Source organism: Alosa pseudoharengus, unplaced genomic scaffold (assembly GCF_046254945.1).
Source record: "Alosa pseudoharengus isolate Yale_2024_CS ecotype anadromous, Long Island Sound unplaced genomic scaffold, YU_APseudo_1.1 YU_APseudo_1.1_scf_23, whole genome shotgun sequence".
In the NCBI taxonomy this organism is placed as follows: Eukaryota; Metazoa; Chordata; class Actinopteri; order Clupeiformes; family Clupeidae; genus Alosa; species Alosa pseudoharengus.
This window is the reverse complement of record NW_027468685.1, coordinates 7,113,318-7,135,878: the sequence shown is the minus strand read 5'-3', so window position 1 is coordinate 7,135,878 and position 22,561 is coordinate 7,113,318.

The following is a 22,561-nucleotide window of genomic DNA, read 5'->3' as shown; positions in this document are numbered from 1 at the left end:
AATGTCTACTCAGGGATGGACAGTATTTATGATACATGTATTACATATTTCAAATACAAAATAGTATTTTGTAATTTGTATTTGATTGGGTTGATAAAAATCGCATGACTTCGCATTTTGTATCAAAATACTTTATAGGTGTGTATTTTTGTAGTTTAAAAATATTGGCAAATACTTTTGGTACTTTTGCTGATGTGATGACATGACAACAACGAATGTAGCCTCTGACTGGTGCTGACTTAGTAAGGTAGTAACTTAAAAAAACACACACACACACACACACACACACACACACACACACCAACCTCAAATTTCTTCAGAATTTTAACCATCAGTTTCTTGAGAACTTTAACTTTTGCTCAAAAAGTTGCCTCATGCATCATCCATATCTATGCCCATTGGCGTCAATATAACCCCATTTAGTATACAGTATACCCAGCTAGCTAAAAAAACAACTAAAAGGGTCATGATCCTACCTGATCAACAGCTTTACACAGTGCAGTATCATTCTTGGCATGCATTGACAGAGACTTCATTGATGTCAGAGACTTAATTCTCTGTATATCATGTGTCAGTGTACCATGAGTTCGAAGCCATTATTTTAAGTAACTGCATTGGGTTGCTTTAAGCCCACATTCTGTGGCCCTCAGTATGTTTGGTGGTTAGTTTGTACCACTTGACAAGTTCAGTTGTGACTTCTTGAGCTTTCTTTACTTTGAGCCAGCAAGCTACCACTGTTCATCGACTCTCAGCCCTGAATGTGCTTGTCCAAATGCTTGTGCAACTGTCAGACATGCAGCAAACCACCAGTCCCTGTGTATCAGCGGGTGATGATCTCTCTTCTTGTTACTGTGCACTGTGCACTGTTGTACCAATGTTGTTGGCTTGCCATGATATTCCTACATCACTGCAGTGTTTGGGCTGTCATGACTGTGGCATGGACTTGTGTAAATTGAGGTGACAGTGCAAAGACAATGATGATGCAGACCATGCCTATTTCTGGAGACTGTCTATCTTGTCTAACTTAACATTTGCACTTGTGAACATACTATGAACATATCTATTTTTATGCGGTAGTATGTTGGGGGGAGCGGCATCTTGGCTGCCGACAGGATGAAACTGAACAAATTTATTAAGAGGGTTAGTGCTGTTCTGGGATGTCATCAGCTTAGAGATAGTGGGAGAGAGCAGGATGGTGGCTAAGCTGACATCTTTGCTGGGTAATGAACGTCACCCAATGCATGTCACTCTGCCAACAACACTGAGCAGCTGTTTCAGTGACAGGTTGCTACACCCTGTGTGTATAAAGGAGAGACATTGCCAGGGATGGATTACTGCACGGGCCTACCGGGCCCAGGCCCAGGGGCCCAAGGGGTCAGGGGGCCCTGAAGCCCAAGCCTTTGCATGGAATCATTGCCTCAATATCAACAAATCAGGATGTAGGCTATGAATCTGATTGAATTTAGTATTGGCCATCTCCAAAATGCAACAGAATACAGGAAATCACATCCAAAAAAAAAATAATTCTGGGGGAGGACCCCCAAACCCCCCTCCCACATATACGACAATTACTGGGGGGCCCTTAATACATCTGGGCCCAGGGGCCCAAAAGTTCATAATCCGCCCATGGCTATAAGGACTATTTTGCTCCGCTTGTTATCTGCTAGGCCTACTTCCCCGGCCTAAGACTGTTGCTTCGTTCGCTATCTGCTACTTCCTCTGCCAAGGACTATTTCGCTTCGTTCGCTATCTGCTACTTCCTGGGCCAAAGACTGTGGCGCTCCGCTTGCTATCGGCTACTCTCAAGAGACTCTGCTGGACGTCTGCTCGTTCGGGGCTGCTCAGCGGAACGTTCCCTTGGCGGGACTTACCAAGCCAGACCCTACATGGGGGTTTTGATCAGAAGGGGGAAGTCTATTTTTATACAGACATTGTGTGTGTGTGTGTGTGTGTGTGTGTGTGTGTGTGTGTGTGTGTGTGTGTGCGTGCGTGGGAAAGCTCTTTTCTACTTAATTTTAGTATTATTGCCCGATCTGCAAGTATAGCCATTAGAACTAAGCAAACATTTTCCCTCTCCTCTATTGGTTTTGACCACTCCAGTAGGAGCCGGTCCTATGTGGTGTGCTGTGTGTCATGTTTTGCGTGCTGAGTGTGGAGATGTGTAGCATGTAGTGGGGAATGCCCCTGTTCATTTGGTGTCGTGCAGTAAATTATTTGCAGTGGGGGGGGGGGATTTTTTTTTTTTTGGTGTTTGCTGAGTGAGGGCGGTTATATTTATTGGGGAGGTATCAGTCCGGGTAGGCCTATACAGTTTTAATGAATTGTATTCTTTAATAAATATTCTCTTTGATACTGTACATCCTGCATCCCTGTGTCTCTCCCTTTACATTACACCGGACCATACCGGATGAACTAAGGTGGTGGCAGGGCCTAAAATATACCTAGAGCAAATAATTATTACATAATGCTTTGAATTAACTTTTAAACATGTGTCATTTACTGTAAATGTGCTGGTGAAACAGTTGTGTACTTTATTGTTATTCACTTATAGACCTTTGCCCATATAAGGAGATCCGGTATCTTTTTCTATGGGAAAATAACATGGGGATTTTGAATTATCGCACCTGTTAAAATCTCGCGGGTACGAAGAAATCGGAAATGCAGACGTTTTGCTCTACACACTTTTGTCCTCTGCCTTCTAATGGATACTGTGATTTTCTTAAGAGGGCACACTTTGATTTTTGCTACCCTGCTAACTTACCATATTAGCTTCAATTTACTGCTGGATCTCCTTATTTGGGCCTAAAGATCCTTAAGATGGCCTATTAACACTGTCAGCTTTGTGGCGCAGTGCATTGAGGCCGGCTGATATCTTGCAATGTTCAGCAATGTTCAGCAGTTGGTAGTCACTTGTCCAAGAGTTCGAATCTTGGGTGAGATTTTGACTACAATATTCTCAACATTGTTTACCCATTGCTTAACTATCGTTAACACTTTACTTGACATTATCAACATAAGAGTGACATGACACTGTCATGAACACATGACACTGTCATGACACATGAAACCTAACCCTAACCTAACCTTAACCCTAATTTCTAACCCTAATCCTAACCCCAACCCTAACCATAACTCTAAACCTAACCCTAACTTGTTATGACAAAAACTGAATGTCACTTAATAACAGAAGCGTTATGTCATAAACGTTTATGTTTATGACACATTCATGACAGTGTCATTTCACTCTTATGTCGACACTGACAAGTAAAGTGTAACTAAACTATCTATTGTGCAGATCATATTTACCCCCCCCCCCTCCATGGCAATGCCAAAATCAAAGGCTACATATTCTCAACTGACTGATCAAAAGTGCGCACCTTGTATTATTATCTGCAGTTGTGTGACTTGGACTCGTGTGCAAAGTTTGACTTTGACATGGCTGTAAATTTACTTTTAAATTTAGTGTCTAGGCATTTTAAAATATGCATGTATGGTGGTTAGAAGTATAACAACCAGAAACCTAAATCCATTTGTAATTATTAATTTGCAGACAAATAACTGGCATTGACTTTGACACGAAGGTCCCAGGAACTACTGTATGCTCCTTACTACTCCCTAAATTCCTAACATAGTTGCTAACTAGGAAACACAGCACAGAGGAGGCAGCTTGCACTCTCCAGGATGACAATTGTGTCTCTATATATTAATATCAATCATTTCAAGTCTGAAATTGAAGAACAAGGATATCCCCCTCCATTTTCAAAAAACCCCTGAAGACCCAGCTTTTTAGACATCTCCTCTCATAGCACCACTTACAACAAGTCTTGTTGATCCTAGCACTTACCACACGTCTTGAACTGACACTCAACTGTTTAAAAACAGCACTCACTGATGCACTTATTCTTACTGTACTCTACCGTTTTTAAATTGTCCTAAAATTGTTGAGAGAATTGCTTTAAAACTTAACTGTTACCATGTTGTTAGTCGCTTTGGATAAAAATGCGTCAGCCAAATGTAATGTAATGTAAAGAACAGTACTGTGTGCAAATGGAGGGTACAGAACAAATCATACATTATACAGTAAAACAATAGTTTTAATTGCATGTTCCCCTTGAAGTTGACTACTTGGGGCCAGAGACGGACAGTAACGGAGTACATTTATTTGAGTACAGTACTTGAGTACAATTTTGAGGGATCTGTACTTTACTCGAGTATCATTTTTGGGGAGTACTCATGACTTTACTCAAGTATATTTGAGAGGCAAATATTGTACTCTTTACTCCACTACATTTCTATCCATAACCTTGAGTACCCGATACTTCTTCTAAAAAAAGGAAAAAAGAAAAATCTCGGAAACCCTCAATTTGTTGTTTCCCTCTCAAACGTGATTGGATTGTGCAGGCGCCACTGATTGGGACAGCCTATCAGCAATCACCTTCAGCTTTCCGCCAAAGTCAACTCCATGGTCAGATTTAGATAAGAGTCGAAACCATGGACGAAACAATGCATGAAGACGCAAAAGGTTACTGGATGCCGGGAATGTGCCAACCCGTGGCCCCACCTCGCCAGACTATTTCAATTTTCAAGTGTTTCAATTACAAAATAGTATTTTGTATTTGAAATACGTATTTTAAATACATGTATTATAAATATACTGTCCATCTCTGGCAACATGGTAAAAAAAATTAAAATGACTCGATTTTACTTTCAATTCCTTTTACATTCTCCACATTAACATTTTTCATAACTCCATGTAGGACGTTTCTGTACATAAATGTAAGCACTGTGGCAGTAGTAATGCAATATTTAGAAAATGTACTCTTGATACTCAAGTACTTTTAAAAACAAGTACTTCAGTACTTTTACTTAAGTAGACATCTGACTGTTGTACTTTTACTTGTACTTGAGTAAAATTTAGCAAGGGGTATCTGTACTTTTACTCAAGTAATGAAGCTGTGTACTTGGGGCACAGCTGTCCTGTTTCCTAACAGTGTGGCCCTTTTGGATAATCTAGTGTTATTAGTTTTGGAAATGATGTGACTGACATAGGCCTCCATCAGAGTTGGAGGTGTCGCTTAGTTTTGTGTCATGGTTTCTCTTTGTTCCTCTCTCTCTCTCTCTCTCCCCATATGATTTCTGGAGGGAGGGACATTCTGCTTTCAAGACACACCCAGGTGGGGGGAGGAGTGCTCACAGTACTCATCTAAGTCCCGGTTTTACTTTCAGTCGGTCTTGGCCAGGGTTGCACAGAAGTGGTGATTATAATTCTGTATAGGTGCATTCATCTGCTGGTGTCTAAAGTAAGTTGTTTATTTCTTTTTGCAGGGGTGAGGGTGTGAAGGTGGAAGTAGGCATTGTTATATAATCTTGTTTTGATATCTTTTACAATACATCAGTGATATATCACTGTTAACATGGTGTCAGCCATGTTGTGACGCTGGACTGAAAGTGATGCAGAGGAACCTCAGTCACAACTTCACAACTATTTGTTTCAGTCTTTTTACCTCATTTGAGCAGTTGAGTGGAAATGTTCACATTGATTGTGTCAGATTTAAATGCTGTTCCATGTGATGTACTTTCTAATGTTTGTATGACCATCCTATGTGTACGGACCTCCCATTCATTTAAATTGGATCCTTCTCTTAATTGCCTTAAAAAGCTGCCCGGGGAATTACGAAGATGTCAAATATACACACTCTCAGTGAGCTGAAAGCAAAGGGTAATTATAATAACCATGACAAAGTTTTGCTTCACTTTGGCCCAAAGGTTTCTAGTAGCTATTCTTGAATCCATCCCTTGAAATGTAACATTATAAGCAATTCTTTTTAAGGAAATGTGTTTCTGTCTCACAATAGTGTTAACCATTTTGCTTGTTCTTTTCTTGGGCTTTATAGATGAAGAGAAAAAGTCTACGCTTTCTCAAGGAAATTCCCTAAGTACTGGCTAATGTCTTTTCTATGACTTTCATTATTGTGTAAAGATAATTGCAAGTACTGTAGGAAACAACACACTCAACCTTTAAACACTGTTCGTTGCTACTCCCCTTAATTTACTGTTCGCGGTCAAATTTGACCGGACAGTTTTAACTGCTCTTAAATACCAATACCATGACAAAAAGTATTATTTAATAGAACATTACTGTAAACAGACCCTTATTAGAACATTAACATCTACATCATGTATGTTTGTGTGTGTGGGTGGGTGTGTTTCTGTATGTGTGTGAATGTGTGCAAACACTGGTGGTTCATATGCACAGTGGCAACATGACAACATGAACTGACAAAACTGTGTGTCTGTGTGTGTGTGTGTGTGTGTGTGTGTGTGTATGTCTGTTTGTGTGTCTGTTTGTGTGTGTGGGTGTGAGTGTTTCCGTGTGTGTACATGCATGTGTGTGCAAACATTGGTGGTTTTCCTGCACATGTGACAATATGACAACATGAACTGACAACATGAACTGTGTGTGTGTGTGTGTGTGTACATGTGTGTGTATGTGTCTGTTTGTGTGTGTGTGTTTCTGTGTGTGTATGCCTGTGTGTGCGAAGATTGGTGGTTCACATGCACAAGTGGCAACATGACAACATGAACTGAAAACATGAACTGTGTGTGTGTGTGAGTGGGTATACATGTGTGTGTGTGTGGGTGGGTGTGTTTCTGTATGTGTGTGAATGCCTATGTTTGCGAACATTGGTGGTTCACACGTACAAGAAAAGTGTTTCTACGTTGAATAAATCACTCAAAATTCAAAGAAAGTAGTCAAAATAAATTCCATGTGTTCAAAAGCCTTTTGTGAAGGATATCATAAGATCTTGAGGCAATCTGATGAAAAATGGCATATTTATGGTACAGGGAATATGTAAATCGGTCATTTTTGACCGGAACAGTGTTAGAAGGTTAAAGCAAGGCAAGTAGATTGACAAGGTGTTAACATTCAAGTCAAAAGTGCACCTTGCCACCAAATTCCAAGAACATCAGGCCAGTAGTTCTGTATTGTCTACAAACAGCTTACAAAATGGTTTCCAAGACAATGTTGTGCACACGATTTATGATTTTTATTTGACTGTAGGATCATTGTGGGCATGCTCACCACTTTTCCATCAGAAACATATTTGTAAAAAGCATAGCTGGTAAGATATAGAACATTATCGGAATATAGAATCAATATGAACATTTTCTTCAAAAACACAGATAGGAATGTAGCTCAGTCAGTCACAGGTCAGTCTGTGCTATAGCCTATGGGACTGTCCGTGCGGCACACCCATATTCAACATGACTCCTAACTTTGGTTGAAAAATGACAGAAGCTAGGTTTAGCTGTGACAATATTCTGGGTAATCCTAACAGCTAATGTTATTTTACACAGTAAAATTTGAATTTGAAAGCCTGTTCACCAGTTTGTATGGCTAGTTTGCCTATTTAGACTCTGCATAATGAAAAAGCTTTGTATGTCCCCTTTCTTCTTCTTGGGTGGCATAGCTGATCTACAAACCACAAAAAGGGGCAAACATGTACATGCTGAAGGGCAAAGGGAATATCAAAATGTATTACTTTGGCCTTTTATGGGGTATGTATTGGCAGACAGCCCTGGTAACTTACCATTGTCGTTGACACACCTGCTCACTTGACTGCCAGTGCAAAGTACACTCTCCATGCGTGTAGCGTGCGTGTCAGATAACCCTTCCCCCTCCCCCTCGGTTTTTCAGCCAATCAGATGACGTTTCTTGTACTGTCGTGCTGGCTGTCGGAATGATGAGCAGCACAAATAAGTTCGCTAAAATATTGGTGGGGACAATTTTGTCATCTTAAAATTTTGATTAGGACTAGTCCTTAGCGTCCCATCGTAAATCTACGCCCATGCAGGTCACTCTTTGATTGACGCTTTGATTCCTGCTTGCTGCAGCAATTTTGGAGGTGCATTTCTCACAGCTAAATCAAGCTAGATAGATAGATACAGTAGATATATAGAGATAGAAGGTCGGGCTTGTGGAGCTATAGGCTACATGGTCCTCGCCTTAGATTGGGGGGCTGCAAAATTTACTACAAATAGGTAAGAAAGGTCTTATAAGCGTATTATTTATCCACCTCTTTGTCTTATACACCATCAACAAGCATTAACAAGCTGCTTGTTAACACTTACAACTGTAAACAAATATGCTTGTAAGTAACTTAAAAGGCTGCTTATTAACACTTACAAGCTGCATGTTAACAGTTAGTTAATGTTATTAAAGGATAACAGTTAACTAACTGTTAGTAATGAATTGTTAAGCACATGTAATAAGCACATGTTATTCTAAAGCATTACCCAACACATAACCGGCGTTATCACTTTGGCCGGAGCTTTTAGAAATAAATGTTTTCTGTGATAAAAACAGGGTTTTCGTGTAAATGAGAGGCCAAACCGTATATCTGCGTCTTCCCTTTGTGTAAATGGGGCCTTTGCAAAGCTCACACATTGAGAGTGAGATTCATTCATTTGATTGGCTCTTACACCACTCGAATGCGTGAAGGTTGGCAGCTCTGCCTTTGATAGGAATAGCCGTTGTTGCCTATTTTCCTTGAGTAGATAGGCCTACAGCAGTCAATCCGAATGACCCTATACATGGCTGTTCATTTGGAATAGGAAAACGGACTACACCACATCTTTCATTCCGATTACAATTCTGATCGGATCAGGATCTTTTATTCCGATTGAGGCGTTATTCCGTTTCTAATCAGGATTAAAGTGTCCATGTAAATGTGGCTGTTATAGGCCTAATATCAGCCTGAGGTGTTAGGCCTACTTAGTTTTGTGTCATGGTTTCTCTCTCTCTATCATTTCTGGGAGTTTCCAGTAAAGTTATGTTAACCAAAAACAGCTAGGCTATTCCTAAATCCATCCCTTAAAATGTAACATTACATAAGCAATTCTTTTTAAAGAAATGTGTTTCTGTCTCACAATGGTGTTAACCATTTTGCCTGTTCTTTTTGTGCTTTATAGAAGAAGCAAACACGCCGGATCCTTTTCAAGGAAGAATTGTAAACAAGCCTAGAGTCACTAATAACAAAGCTAAAGGCATTTCAAGTCAAATAAATGTCCCAGGTATGAATTTTAATAATAAGATCATTACATAGGCCTATGTAATAGGTGAACAAGATGACTAACTGTCTCTGTTACTGTAGAAGGGGCAAAGAATCTGCCTGAAATAAGCAATGAGCCAGAGATTGACAACAATGACACGCCAGATGGCTTCGTCAAAACTGATGTGAACATTGTTAGAGTGAGTATCATGGGACATATCTATTGGCACTGTACAGTATGTTTGTTCAAAGCAAATTGTCCAAGTTCAGTGTGGATAGTTTCACATAATTGTTTCTTCATAATTATATACCAAAAATAAGTACTGTCAATGACATGAAACATTTTTAATCCTGAGTAAGATGGATTTCACAAAATATATTTCAAGAAGGTGTTCTTGTGAAATTAAATGACCCTGATTGCGAAACAACCCATGTATGCCTTTATGTTTCAAGAGCTGAAAACTGTAAAAAAAATAATGCCATGGATTTTACTATTGCATATCATTGGTCAAGATGTATTATGGAATAATAAATTACAATATTCTCTCTCTTAGGCAGAGCAGAAGTGACAGCAACCAACCGTGTCCATGCATCCCTACTCCTTGTTTCATATACAAATGGGAACATGGTCTATTAAGCATGGATTACCATTTAATATCACCATATCATTGTGTCAAAGATAAAAGTGTGAAATAAAAAATAAAAATACCTGCAGTGTTCTATGGTTCCTCACACTCCTAACAATAAATCAATTTGTTAATCAACAAATTGTCATCAGTCATAATAATATGAATGAGTTCGCTAAAATATTGGGACAATTTTCTCATCCCAAAATATTGGTATGGAGTGGACATGATGACCCTATGGTCCATATGCAAACCTATGCCTTTGACACACACAATACACTCCCTCTCTCATACCAACACACTCACTCAACCACTAGTGGGGCAGTTAAGCAGTTAATACAAATTCATGAACAGATGGAGTTGTATGTTTATTGTTATTATTTAAATATTTATTAATAGTGTCGAATACTTGCTCACCCACACGTATATGTTTGCCTGATTTTGACTTTGGAACAACTTTGACTGTTATAGACCCTTTCAAGAGAGTTCCATTATCAGCATCATAGTTGGCCCCACAAGGCTTCCGTTTTAACATACCATATGTTATCTTAATGCAGAGGAAGTAGATTGGGAACCAAATAGAACGTTGTTTTAGTTTTTATTGTTGAAAGGGTCTATACGCTATGTGTCCTCCAAAGCTAATTATACACGAGGCACCTTTTTGAACATTGAATGTTGTTGGGCAATGTTCCTGCGTATTGTTCTGGCACGTTCCCTTTGATATTGGGTAACCTTATAAGCAGGCCGGGGCAAATTAACATGACCTAACATGCAACCGGTTATGTGGTTGCCCTGCAGCATTGCTCAAAAAGTTGCCACATAAAATATTAAGCATTCTGGGCATGCATTGACAATGTCAGAGACTTCACTCTGTCATTATTTTAAGGCATAGGTTCTCAAAGTGCGGCCCGCGGAAACATTTCTGGTACATCTGATAACATCTGTAAAACTGTTAAAACTCTACAACTGTACTGTGTGCTTTGAAAATAATGAATCTCCGTTTAGTGGTGGTGGTTTAGTCAGGTTTTCCTGTGGTGCTTTGGTAGGAATTGGCCCTGAATAAGGCCTATGTTAATAAGAAGCAAGGCACACTGAGACTGTTTGTTCTAAATAAGATTGTGTGTACATTGCAAATTTCTTAAGATTTTCGCAAGTTTTGCCAGGTTTAGCCTCAGTTATGAATTAAAATGTGTTTAATGCAATAAATATAAACTGTAGAGATGCAACCTGGTCATTAAAATGATTACAAATGGGATTTTCTTTCCAGGTTTTTTTTTCTTTTTCTCCCCCCGCCTCTTTGGCGGCCCTCAGTTCAATGTTGGGTTCCTGGATTGGCCCTCACCAATCAAAACTTTGAGAACCCCTGTTTTAAGGTAATAGAACGACATTTGTTCTGTTCTGTAGGTCTCAGTAGGTTCGTTGGTTAGTTTGTATCACTTGACAATGTACTTGACAAGTAAATTTCTGATACAGAATTTAGGCTATGAGATGTAGCCTAACAGGCAAGTCAGCAGAGTTGCTTTTACACTTGGTCAATTTAACTGGACCAAACCCGAGTGCGATTACTCCCCTCTAGCTCTGCCCCAATTTGGTTTATCATATTCTGTATGATACTCTGTGTTACGTGGTCCAGAAGTGTTTATCATATGCAATACGGGTCCGCTTATTGTGTGTGGTATGGACCCGTTTATCAGATCTCAGCCGGCTTTATTGACATGTGAAATGTGATTGCTAATTTAATTATCCAGACAAATCTGTTTGCTACACATTTGCTAACAGGTTTGTTTAGGTTCACCCAGGCCAGGCTACAAGTTTGTTACATTTTCCCAACAGCTCAACTAATAAACAGGATAAGCTAGGCTATAAACACAATAGGGGAAAAAAACGTTACACATAAGTGCCTTATTATTTTGTATTCATATCAACGACCTGGCTGTAGAAGTGCCATCCAAGACAAGTTTAAGTTCCACTGTTCCCATCGATATTCAGGTTGTCTTCATGCCTCAGTCATCTCCATGGTCAATCTGAAACACAAAATACATATCAGTCGTTTATTCCTTTTTGAAAATAACTCACAATTATACTTGTCTTTGTATTTCTCATCAGTGATCCTGTTAGCGTTAATCACTGTTTTTCCAACTGTATGATTTGACTGAAACGTCAAGGAAACATTAAGAAAAATTCATACTTTTTTACATGTACATACACTGGGCTTGTCAACCAAATAGCCGTATATGTCGGGCTAATGAATCTCTGGCCACTTGCTAATGTCGTCTATTCTGTTATCAGCTCAGGATCAGGCTGACAATCAACATAAGTATAAGTATAAGTATATATGTGTTTGATCCCGTGAGGGAAATTTAGTCTCTGCATTTATCCCAATCTGTGAATTAGTGAAACACACTCAGGAAAAACCTTAAATGACTTGCATACTGCTGGGAAATAATCTTAAGATTCATCAGAGGATAAGACCTTTGACCTTATCAATGTCTTTGTAGAAGTGCAGTCAGGCCCGTCGGAAGGGGGGGGCGAATTGGGCGGTCGCCCAGGGCCTCGCGCTCTGATGGGCCTCGCACCTGGCCAATGATGTTGCAGATTTATCTATAAATCTTTATTGCTGCTCTTTATACAATATGTCTCTAAAATAAAGAACTGTATTTCATTTAAATCTGCATAGACATTGTTTAAGATTTAAAAACAAAGTAAATAAAAATGAATATCTTTTAATTTTATTTCATGACGTCGTTACGTAGGCTAGGCTTGTAGCGGCCGCCGGCCGGCCAGGCTTGTAGCGGGCTTGTTGTAGCGGTCAGCCAGGCTTGTAGCGGCCGGGAAGGCGAGCCAGAACGAAGGGGAAATGTCGGCAGCACGTCCGCGCAGGGGTTTGGGGAAATGTTTGGATTTCTTTTTGATATACCAAAACTATGTGGCATGGAAGAGGGAGATCTGCGCAGACAGTGCGTAAGACTGGGTGATGCTATGAGCGCGTCTGAATCGCATGACATAAATACACTGGACCTTTTCCAGGAGTTGAAGGTACTTAGAGACATAATTCCTAAGGGGACAGATACTGCGCTCCACACTCTTCGTTTCCTTAAGGGGATCGAAGGCACATTCCACAACTGTGAAATTGCGCTCAGGCTCTTACTGACAATTCCAGTAACTGTGGCATCGGGGGAACGAAGCTTTTCAAAGCTGAAACTTATCAAAAATTATTTGCGCACCTCAATGTCACAGGACAGACTATGTGCCCTTCTGTCAATTGAAAATGACGTTGCCTGCAAGCTGAATGATTCAATTGCGGAATTTGCGGCAACGAACGATTTTTTCTAAGTAGGCTATGGTGAGTCAATATATGTTATGCGTGTTATTAATTTGTCAGTTTATGTAATGCACATATTTTCAATAGTTTAGTTTGAATGTCGTGCGTTTGATATCGACGAATTGCGTTCAGTAGCCTAATAGCCTACTTCATGACCATTTTCTTCAAGTCAAAATGTTCACCTTTAGCTATGTCTGTGTTAACATGTATGTCTGTGTTGTTGATGTGATGGATAACTAGATGTACCGCATAGCGGTACAAAATATGACCGCCGCTCAGTCCTGTACATCCGTTCCGCGAAAATAAAGCACACTTCAATTTGTCTCCATATTTTACTCCATCCCCCACTCTTGAAACTTTTGTGTATGCTTGTTTGGCATGCCTGAGTGTGTGTGTGCGGCTGCACAGAAAGTAGCCTACTGGTGCTGAAAAGGTGAATAGATTGTAGAATAGCCAAAGAAGATGTAGCATTGTTATAAAACCTTTAAAATCAGCATAATGTTATTTATTTATTTATTTGTTTATTTATTTATTTATTTACAAAAACATCTCAGCCGTTTTCAACAGCTATCAAAAACAAAGGTCATTTTTGGATGGATGGATTTTTTTGTGAATGTTTCTTCTTCTACATAAGATTTTAGTCATCTTTAGTTCATGTAATACTTTATTGTCAATGCACAAATTAAGTAACAGTAGTCTGAAACGTTATTGTTAATGCACAAATTAAGTAACAGTAGTCTGAAACGAAATGCTGTTTTACTAGTGGTGCAAATAACTGACATGTCCAAATGGGCCTTGATGAAATGCGTCGCTAGACTGTTCATACACATTTTAACGGGCCAAAGTTGAAGAGCTGTTGTCCGTTATTGTTCGTGCAAATATAGGCTGATTCATGTTCCCTTGCATTGTGTAACTGAGGTCCATGGCTAGTCTGGCTTTCACCAGACCAAGCTCAATCTTTTAAGAAATCAAAAAATAAATAGCGGGCAGATCAGGCTGGGTTCACCAAGCGAGCCTAGTCCATAGGCACCCGATATTGTTCACGCTCTGGCTATTCTAAATGCAAAAATGCATCAGGGAGTTATGACAAAACTGTAACTAACAAACTAGATCCTAATAGAAAGCTGTTAGCTTCCTTAAGCTACAGGTAGGCTTATAAGGTAGGCCTATTTACAACATAAATTGTCAATAAGCTATGCTGGCGACACAAATAAAATCTCCTTTGGAAACCAATGGCTTAAGCCTTACAGTATCAAGCGGACTTAAATTGCCATATCGTGGCGAAAAGTTGTAATAAAATTCACGCAGCTCCATGAGTCAAGGAAAGCGCGAATGAAGTAGCCACCTCTAAATGGGACCCACTAGCCTAAACAGTAGCTTATGGTGTGTTGCTAAAGCAGCCATAATGAAATGAAGGTGTCATTGTTTGGATACTTCACACACACGTGCTTTTTAATTTCACAGACTACAACTACCAAGCTGGAATCAAAGCACATCGATTCCCCTCTCAGACCCTGCACGCACTTCAAACAAAATAAACAGGCGTCTCAGTCTCACGCATGTAGGCAAAACTGTATCAGATCGGTGTAACGTTGGTAAATCTTCCATTGCACAGAATGACAGTCGAAAGATACAATTACAGTGCTGTTATCAATTTGCTTGGTATAACCGCATTTATAGTTTTCTACAAATGCAATCAATCAAATTGGCCTCCATCACTCAACCAACGCTAACGGTGACATTGCCTAGGTCCTTATTGATATTATAAGATTAACGTACCTGCAGTAAAAACCAAGCATGTCCGATAAACATCCTCAGATTTATTTCGGCTTCAAGAAGAAATGGGAATTACATTTCATGTGAACATCATCCTATCCTTATTAGACGTTCTCTGCGGTAAACTATAGTCCTTGTAGGAAGCGGCCATTGTATTCCAACCCACGTTTAACTTCCAACAAAATTACGTCTCACTGCAACGATGCGCCATCTAGTGGACAAACGACTACTTATCGCCAATACTGGAAATGCAGCCATGATGATGATGATGATGAATATTTATTTTGGCTTTCTTTTAATCCTACTGAATTTGTAATTATGTATCAGCCGTTCTAATACCGATAGTATGTGGGTGCCTGTGTGTGTGTGCATGTGTATATGTGTGCCATCTACAGGCCAATGAGTGTACAGTCACTAAATGTACACATAATCTATTTTTTTAAAGACCCCCCCATGGATGAAATTCTACGAAACTTGGCATACCCCCAGAGAATGCCAGGTCAATCATACACATAAAATTTGGTGCAGTTCTGAACATCTTAACTGAAGATAGGGACGATTAAAGCAGAATAATATTGCATTTTCATTTTTTACCGGGGGGGTGCAAATCACAGTGATTATGGGCCAGATTGATGTGGGCCCTTGAGACCAACATACCATAAAAGATTCTTCATCCTCGGTGCCACGGTTCAGGTAGTTATTTAGGAAAAACTGCTTTTTTTGCGGTTCGGGGGGCCCAGCACGGGGGGGGAGTGGACCCCGGGGACGAAACGAAATTTTTCCGTAAAAGTCTAGTGGGGCTACATACCCACCAAATTTCATGTGCCCCGGTGGTTCGGTGTCCCGGGTATCGTTGACCAAAAATTCAGGAAGTAGATGACGAAAAAAAAAAAAATAAATAAATAAAACTTTGACAATCCCTATATGACCGCTTCGCTAGCTTCGCTAGCTTCGCTAGCGGCGGTCATAATAATGGCCAACGATAATATTATGGCCAACGATTTATGTGCCTGCTATAATGTTATATATCATTCCCCCTCTTAAAGACATGTCAATGTATTATCCTACTACTAAATATACACCGACAGTAGCCTAAGTTTCGTGTAAAGTAGGATATTGCATGATTCCATGCACGTATAGTTAAAAGGGCCTCGCACCCGTCAAGTTCGCACAGGGCCTCGCCCCCCTCTTGCGACGGGCCTGAGTGCAGTCATATCCAAAGTCAAACTCATTATGAGGGCGATTTGGAAAACCTGTTACACAATTTGAATGTGTTCAATAGAATATGGGCCATTAATAGGCCCTTTCACACTGGCAAAATCGCAGCGATTTTATGTACCAGAATCGCGGAACGACTGTCCCTTTCACATAGACCGAGGCGGAACGGCGGGACAAAGTGTCTCGCCAAATTTACTACCAAGCCCCCTAGACATTTTGCCGAGTTTTTTCGTTCCGCCACCAGTGTGAATGGGTCAAGGCGGAAAGGGGAATCTGGGCTGCTATGTCCAGCCCACCACAGGAGATTGCAAATAAATCTAACTGATCAAAAGCAGCAATAGCAGAGACAGCACATTATGTCAATGTATAAATTCACAAAGTCTCCAGTCATTCAATGCCTGCTAGAGTTGACTGTAGCTTGGAATGCAATCAGTTGCCATAATAGGCTATCCTAAAATCCAGCGATAAAACAAAGCATGAACTCATGAGCGTCTGCCCCATGGGCGGATTATGAACTTTCGGGCCCCTGGGCCCAGATGTATTAAGGGCCCCCCACTTATTGTCGTATATGTGGGAGGGGGGGGGGGGGGTTTGGGGGTCCTCCCCCAGAACATTTTTAATTTGTTTGATGGGATTTCCTGTATTCTGGTGCATTTTGGGGGTGGCCAATACTAAATTCAATCAGATTCATAGCCTATTGAGGCAATGATTCCATGCAAAGGCTTGGGCTTCAGGACCCCCTGACCCCTTGGGCCCCTGGGCCTGGGCCCGGTAGGCCCGTGCAGTAATCCATCCCTGGTCTGCCCTATATGTATATCCTCTGATTGTAATGCTTACAGATATCTAGGCGGTATTTGTAACATTTATTTTGTATTTGGCCTGTTATAAAATCATGTAGACTTATTGAACACATAAAATCATGTAGACTTATTAAACACATTAGGAACCGCAAAGTTGGAGACATGCATAAAGACATTGCTGCAAATTTAAATCCGGATTACTCTTGAATGGCTAACTGTGCAGGGGAATGCATTACCTTTATGTTCAGTAAGGTCTACTGTTTATTCTGATATATGGTTTTTCATGTGTTGAGGGAAAGTTCGCGAAGCATTCCACCAAGATGAATGGGTAGGGAGATGGGCGCAAAAAATATGATTAAATTAAAGTTACTTTTCTCGCGAACCGTTTACCACAACAACTAACCACTAACATCGTTTAAAGGCGGAGAAAAAGCTCTTTTGTGTGATACATGTGATGTCTGTGATGAATAGGCTACTTCGCAGTAGTTCAGCAAATTTAGGTGGGACAGAAATACCTTTACAGAGCAGCAGTTCTGGCCATATCGGCTCTGGCTCACATGATGTAGGCCTACTGCTTTAAATGCATTATCGCTTCACTACCCAACACGCGAACAAGAAAGAAAAGAAAAAAGAAACCAATGTGCTTATGTCGCGATTTCCGATAGGCCCAGGCCTAGAGAAAAGACAGCTATGGTAACCTAACAATTAGCATTTGCTTTGCCTACACTGCTGTTTGGTTGTCCCAAACTTTGAGACGATCCATACTCGCATTAACTGAATCTTATCAACCCGAACTGCGATGTTGAGTGACAGGATGCAATGCCTAATAATGTCACTGCCTTCGGCATAACTGCTAACAGTGCGCCTAGGCCTACTGTTAAACACCTGAAAAATATTAAGCTGCTGTTTTCTTTTCATGACGAACACTAGGCCTACGCTTGAATGATTTATGACTGAATTGAATGTTGCGTTTTTAAAGAACTGCTTATCACGTCGTGTGACAAAGTTTACACTAATCATCATCTTCTAATGTATCCTTATGTTGAGATGTCCATTTGCCCTAGGCTATCATTTGTGCGCGAAGCATGTTTCAATTAAGACAGTACACAAGCTATTTTTATTGTTGTAATATTGAATGATTTCATGAATAAATTGTATGCACAGTAGACATGTACGGCCAACGCAAGGGGCAACTCTTCTCTTCCATTTCCCTTCCAAATTACGTTTTATTGTCTGAAGACATCTATCGCAAGAATTTAACATTCTAACAGCAACAGCAAAGCAAATGCAAGCTGACCAAAGTGCAGTCGGTTCTCCCGCCATGGTTTTTGAAATCACACACCTACTGTATCTAAAGGCCCACGCCAGGCGCGTAGCAAGCGTGGGGGATGTGGGTGTTATAACGTACACACTTTTGCTGGAACACGATTCTATCCCCCACACTTTTTGTCAGATTAAAATGAAAGTAAAATATGGAAATAGACGCTCCCGTAAAGAGTTGGAACCGTATCCATAACGCACACACAGAGAGACACAAATAGGTCTGTTGATTTGATTGAACGGTCATCCAGCCAATCACATCAAGTTAGCCAGTGAAGAACCAGAGCTGCTCTGATCAATTTCAAAGTGTGCGTCTTACAAGGGTGCGGCTGCTTGGGTCTGCATTGTGCAGTGAGCAGATTTCAGGTAGAATTTAAAAGATAATTGTTACCGCATTATGCTAATTTAGTAAACCAAAATTCACTGTCTGACTGACAGTTTTTGTCACAATGTAGAAATGCAGGGAGTCAAAGTGAAAACGGGGGTGGGGTGCGCGCACCGAGGCACTTGTTTCTGCAGAAAGACATTTGGCTACTGTTCTCGGAGCATTATGCTTTCTCTGTCTATGATCTGCAGGTTTTCTCAAACTATGGGCCTCCTCAACAATTAACCTAATGGTACACGTAGCCGCGAAATTAAGTTATGCCCGGTGCTTCACACGTCTGATTTGCAGCAAGATTGAATTGGAACCGCGGACTGAAAAAAAATAAAATAAACTAGGCTAAAGTTTCCCCAATCAAAAGGTATTAATTTGGTGTCATCAACTATATAGACATAGCCCTGTCAGCACACATATCTCGCGTTCCATTAGATCGTCTTATTTGACCTGATCTTACAAACATCGGCGGCATTTCACTGTCAATGTGTGTCGTAGTGCTACATCTACTGAAGATCTTAATGTCTTAAATACGACCGCGTTCCATTTAGAACATCTTATTTTGATTACAAACGGTGGCGTCAAGACACATTTGAGTTCTACATCTGAGAACTAAGATTTCCAGCATGTAGAACTCAAATAGAACGCTTATGAGCGCTCATGCAATGTGTGCGTCCCTGCATCAAGTGAAACTGGAGGTAACGTGGGCTAGAAGCAACAATATTTTAAACAACGTGGCTTCTGTAACTATCAATGGAAAAAACATAGAAACTGCTAATCATAATCTTTAAATTGACATTAATTAAGCTGGCTATATGCAACACAATTTATTTATATTCCCTTTACATATGTTTGGGTAGACTTCAAACGTTTTTGAATTTGAGCTTACAGTTCTGTTACTATTCTGTGTCCTTTACATTTATTTAATAGGTATTAGTGATACCTCAAAATTAGGCTGCTGTCTGTTTGGCAATTTATTGTAGCCTGCTAACCCACATGCACAAAACATCATTTCTGAAATGATTTCTTGATTTATAACATGAGATATGTCTCCATAGGGTAGTCAAATAGTGAAGTGATAGCATCATATAGGCCTACATGTCACATGAGCCACACATAGGAGCTGCTTCTTCTGTCCCTCCCAAACTGCATTAAAATGGTGTGTTTAGCAATCAGAATCAATTTTTTTCGGGGGAGAAACTCCCGGACACCAATATAGTCCGCACCCCTCTCAGAAAATACTTACAACGTCCCTGTAGGGAGTTATTTATAATTTGGCCAGTGTTGTGAAGGACTAGAGACTGTTCACATGACCAGGTAGCCTCCTGCTGGCCATCGATGCGTCCTGTGCGTGCAACCCTTGTGGCTACACTTGTGCTGTTAATTGGAGTGCGAGTCAGAGGGTTGCATGCACAGACCAGTGGATGGGGAGGCAGAGATTTGAAAGGAACCCCTTCTGTTCTGTGGACTGTTTGTGCCGTCTGAATGGGATTCAGTCAGTAATGCGCCATCACACAGAGGACGGCCTATGCCTTCAGGTCAAGCCCAACACCCCAGAGATTACCAGCAAGAGCGGGTGTACCGCGGACCTAAGCCTAAGATCCCCCATTTCACGAAACCTGACCCCAGAGAGTTCAATAGGCTCAAGACAGCACTGGATAACCTATTGCCTGATGATGCAACAGAGCGATTTAAATATCAAATATTAGTGGATCATTTGAAATTTGAAGAAGCTCTGCTTATTGCAGATTCTTATACCAACTCCAAGAGACCATATTCAGACACTATGGCATCCCTCACTGACCACTGTGGACAGCCTCACCAATTAGCCCTGCGACATATCGCTGAAATGATGGATGCTGCCAATATCCGCGCTAATGACACTGGTGCGTTCAAGAGGTTTGCACTTCGCGTCAGGGCTTTACATGGGATGCTTGACCAATTAGGTGAGAGTGGTCAGATCGAGATGCAATGTGGGTCTCACGTGACGAGATTGCTGCTGAAGCTGCCACAAGACCTGAGAGCGCAATTCAAACGTTACCTGTACCCTAAGAACATCCGCATCCCCACCCTGCACCATTTTGCTGAGTGGTTAGATTTCGAGCTGAAAATGCAGGAGACTCCAACCGTGCCACCAGTGTTCTCCATGGGGCCGAGCAAGTCAGCACAGCTGTAAGTGAGAAACCCCCGGCACCCAGCAGCAAGCAAGGTGAGCGACAGGCCTACTGCTCTTACTGTTCCAATGATCAGCATTACCTGAGTCAGTGCTCCAACTTCAGCCAGCTGACCACTGAACAGAAGAGGAGTTGGATAACGGCAAACAGAAAGTGCTGGCGATGTGGGCGTGCCCATCAAGCTTCGCAGTGTCGCCTCAAGACCACCTGTAAGAAGTGTAAAGGGAGGCATCTGGAGATTCTGCATGATGTCAATGCCAGGCCACCCTCTGATGAGAGCAGCAATGCAGTCACTAAGCCAAGTGATGTGTTCTACCTCGATCGACGGTCAGGTGGCAGTCCGGTGATGCTGAAGGTGCGCAATGGAAAGGAAAGCATGGAGGCATACGCCATATTGGACGATGGCTCTGAGCGCACGATTCTACTCGCTACAGCTGCACGAACACTGAAGCTGCACGGCATACCAGAAGGCCTAGCCCTGAGAACAGTGCGCCAGGAGGTGAAAGTCATACAGGGTCATTCTGTATCATTCTCCATATCCCCTGTTTGCCAGCCAAACAAAGTATTCAGGATCCGTGGAGCCTTCACAGCAGAGCCATTAGGCCTAGCAGATCATACTTATCCTGTGAAGGCACTGCAGCAAAAGTACAAACACCTCAAAGGGCTGCCTATCGAAGACCTCAACCGGGTCCACCCAGTCGTCTTGATTGGTTCAGACTACCCCGAGCTTATCACGCCCATTGAGCCTGTACGACTAGGTCCCTCTGGTGGACCAGCGGCCGTGAATACAAAACTTGGATGGACATTGCAGGGGCCAACCAGGTTAGTTCAGCAGCAGCTTCAGTCAAGCCAGTGTTTTCATGTGTCCACCCTTTCACCCTCCACTGAGCTGTTCCAGAATGTTGAAAGGCTTTGGCAATTAGATGTTCTACCATACAGGAGCGAGAAGCTTGTGACTCGGTCACGCCAGGATAAGGAGGCCATCGCCCTGCTGGAGCAGAAAACTGTGCGAGTAGATGTGGAGGGGACACAGCGCTATGCCACACCGCTGCTGAGAGTCAAGAATATGCCCAAGCTGCAGGCTTGTAAGGAGGCAGTTCTCCCCCTACTGCGCAACACCGAGCGTCGCTTGGCAAAGGACCCAGAGCGGGCAGCTGCCTACCGTGAGGAGATAGAAAAGCTGGAACGAGCAGGGTACATCGTGAAAGTCAAGGAAGAAGAGATGAGCAGTGATGGTGAGTCATGGTTCATCCCTCACCATATGGTAGCTCACAATGGGAAGAACCGTATCGTGTTCAATTGCTCCTTTGCACATAATGGAGCCAATCTGAATGACCTGCTTCTCCCTGGCCCAACTTTGACTTCCAGCCTGCTCGGTGTGCTCCTGAGATTTCGCGAGCATTCCATCGCTATCAGTAGCGATATAAAGGGAATGTTCCACCAGGTGAGGTTGCTGCCCCAAGACAAAGCACTACTCCGGTTCCTGTGGATGGACCCCCTCAGCATATACGAATGGCAGGTTCTTCCATTTGGGACTACATGTAGCCCGTGCTGCGCCACATTTGCACTGCTGAAACATGTGAGCGACCACAGCCAGCCTGAGGAAGACGTCCGTGTAGCTGTGGAAAGATGTTTCTACGTGGACAACTGCCTCCGAAGCGTGCAAAATGTGGATGAAGCAAAGTCACTGGTGGACAAACTGCAGTCCCTCCTGGCAGAGGGAGGATTTCAGCTGCGCCAGTGGGCAAGCAACACTCCTGAGACCATCGGCCACCTTCCCAAGGACTTAAGGTCAGAAAGCAACGAGTTGTGGCTGAACGCCACCGAGACTGATCCTCAGAAACTAGCACTAGGCCTACGGTGGTTCTGCCACTCTGACACCCTCGGCTATAAATG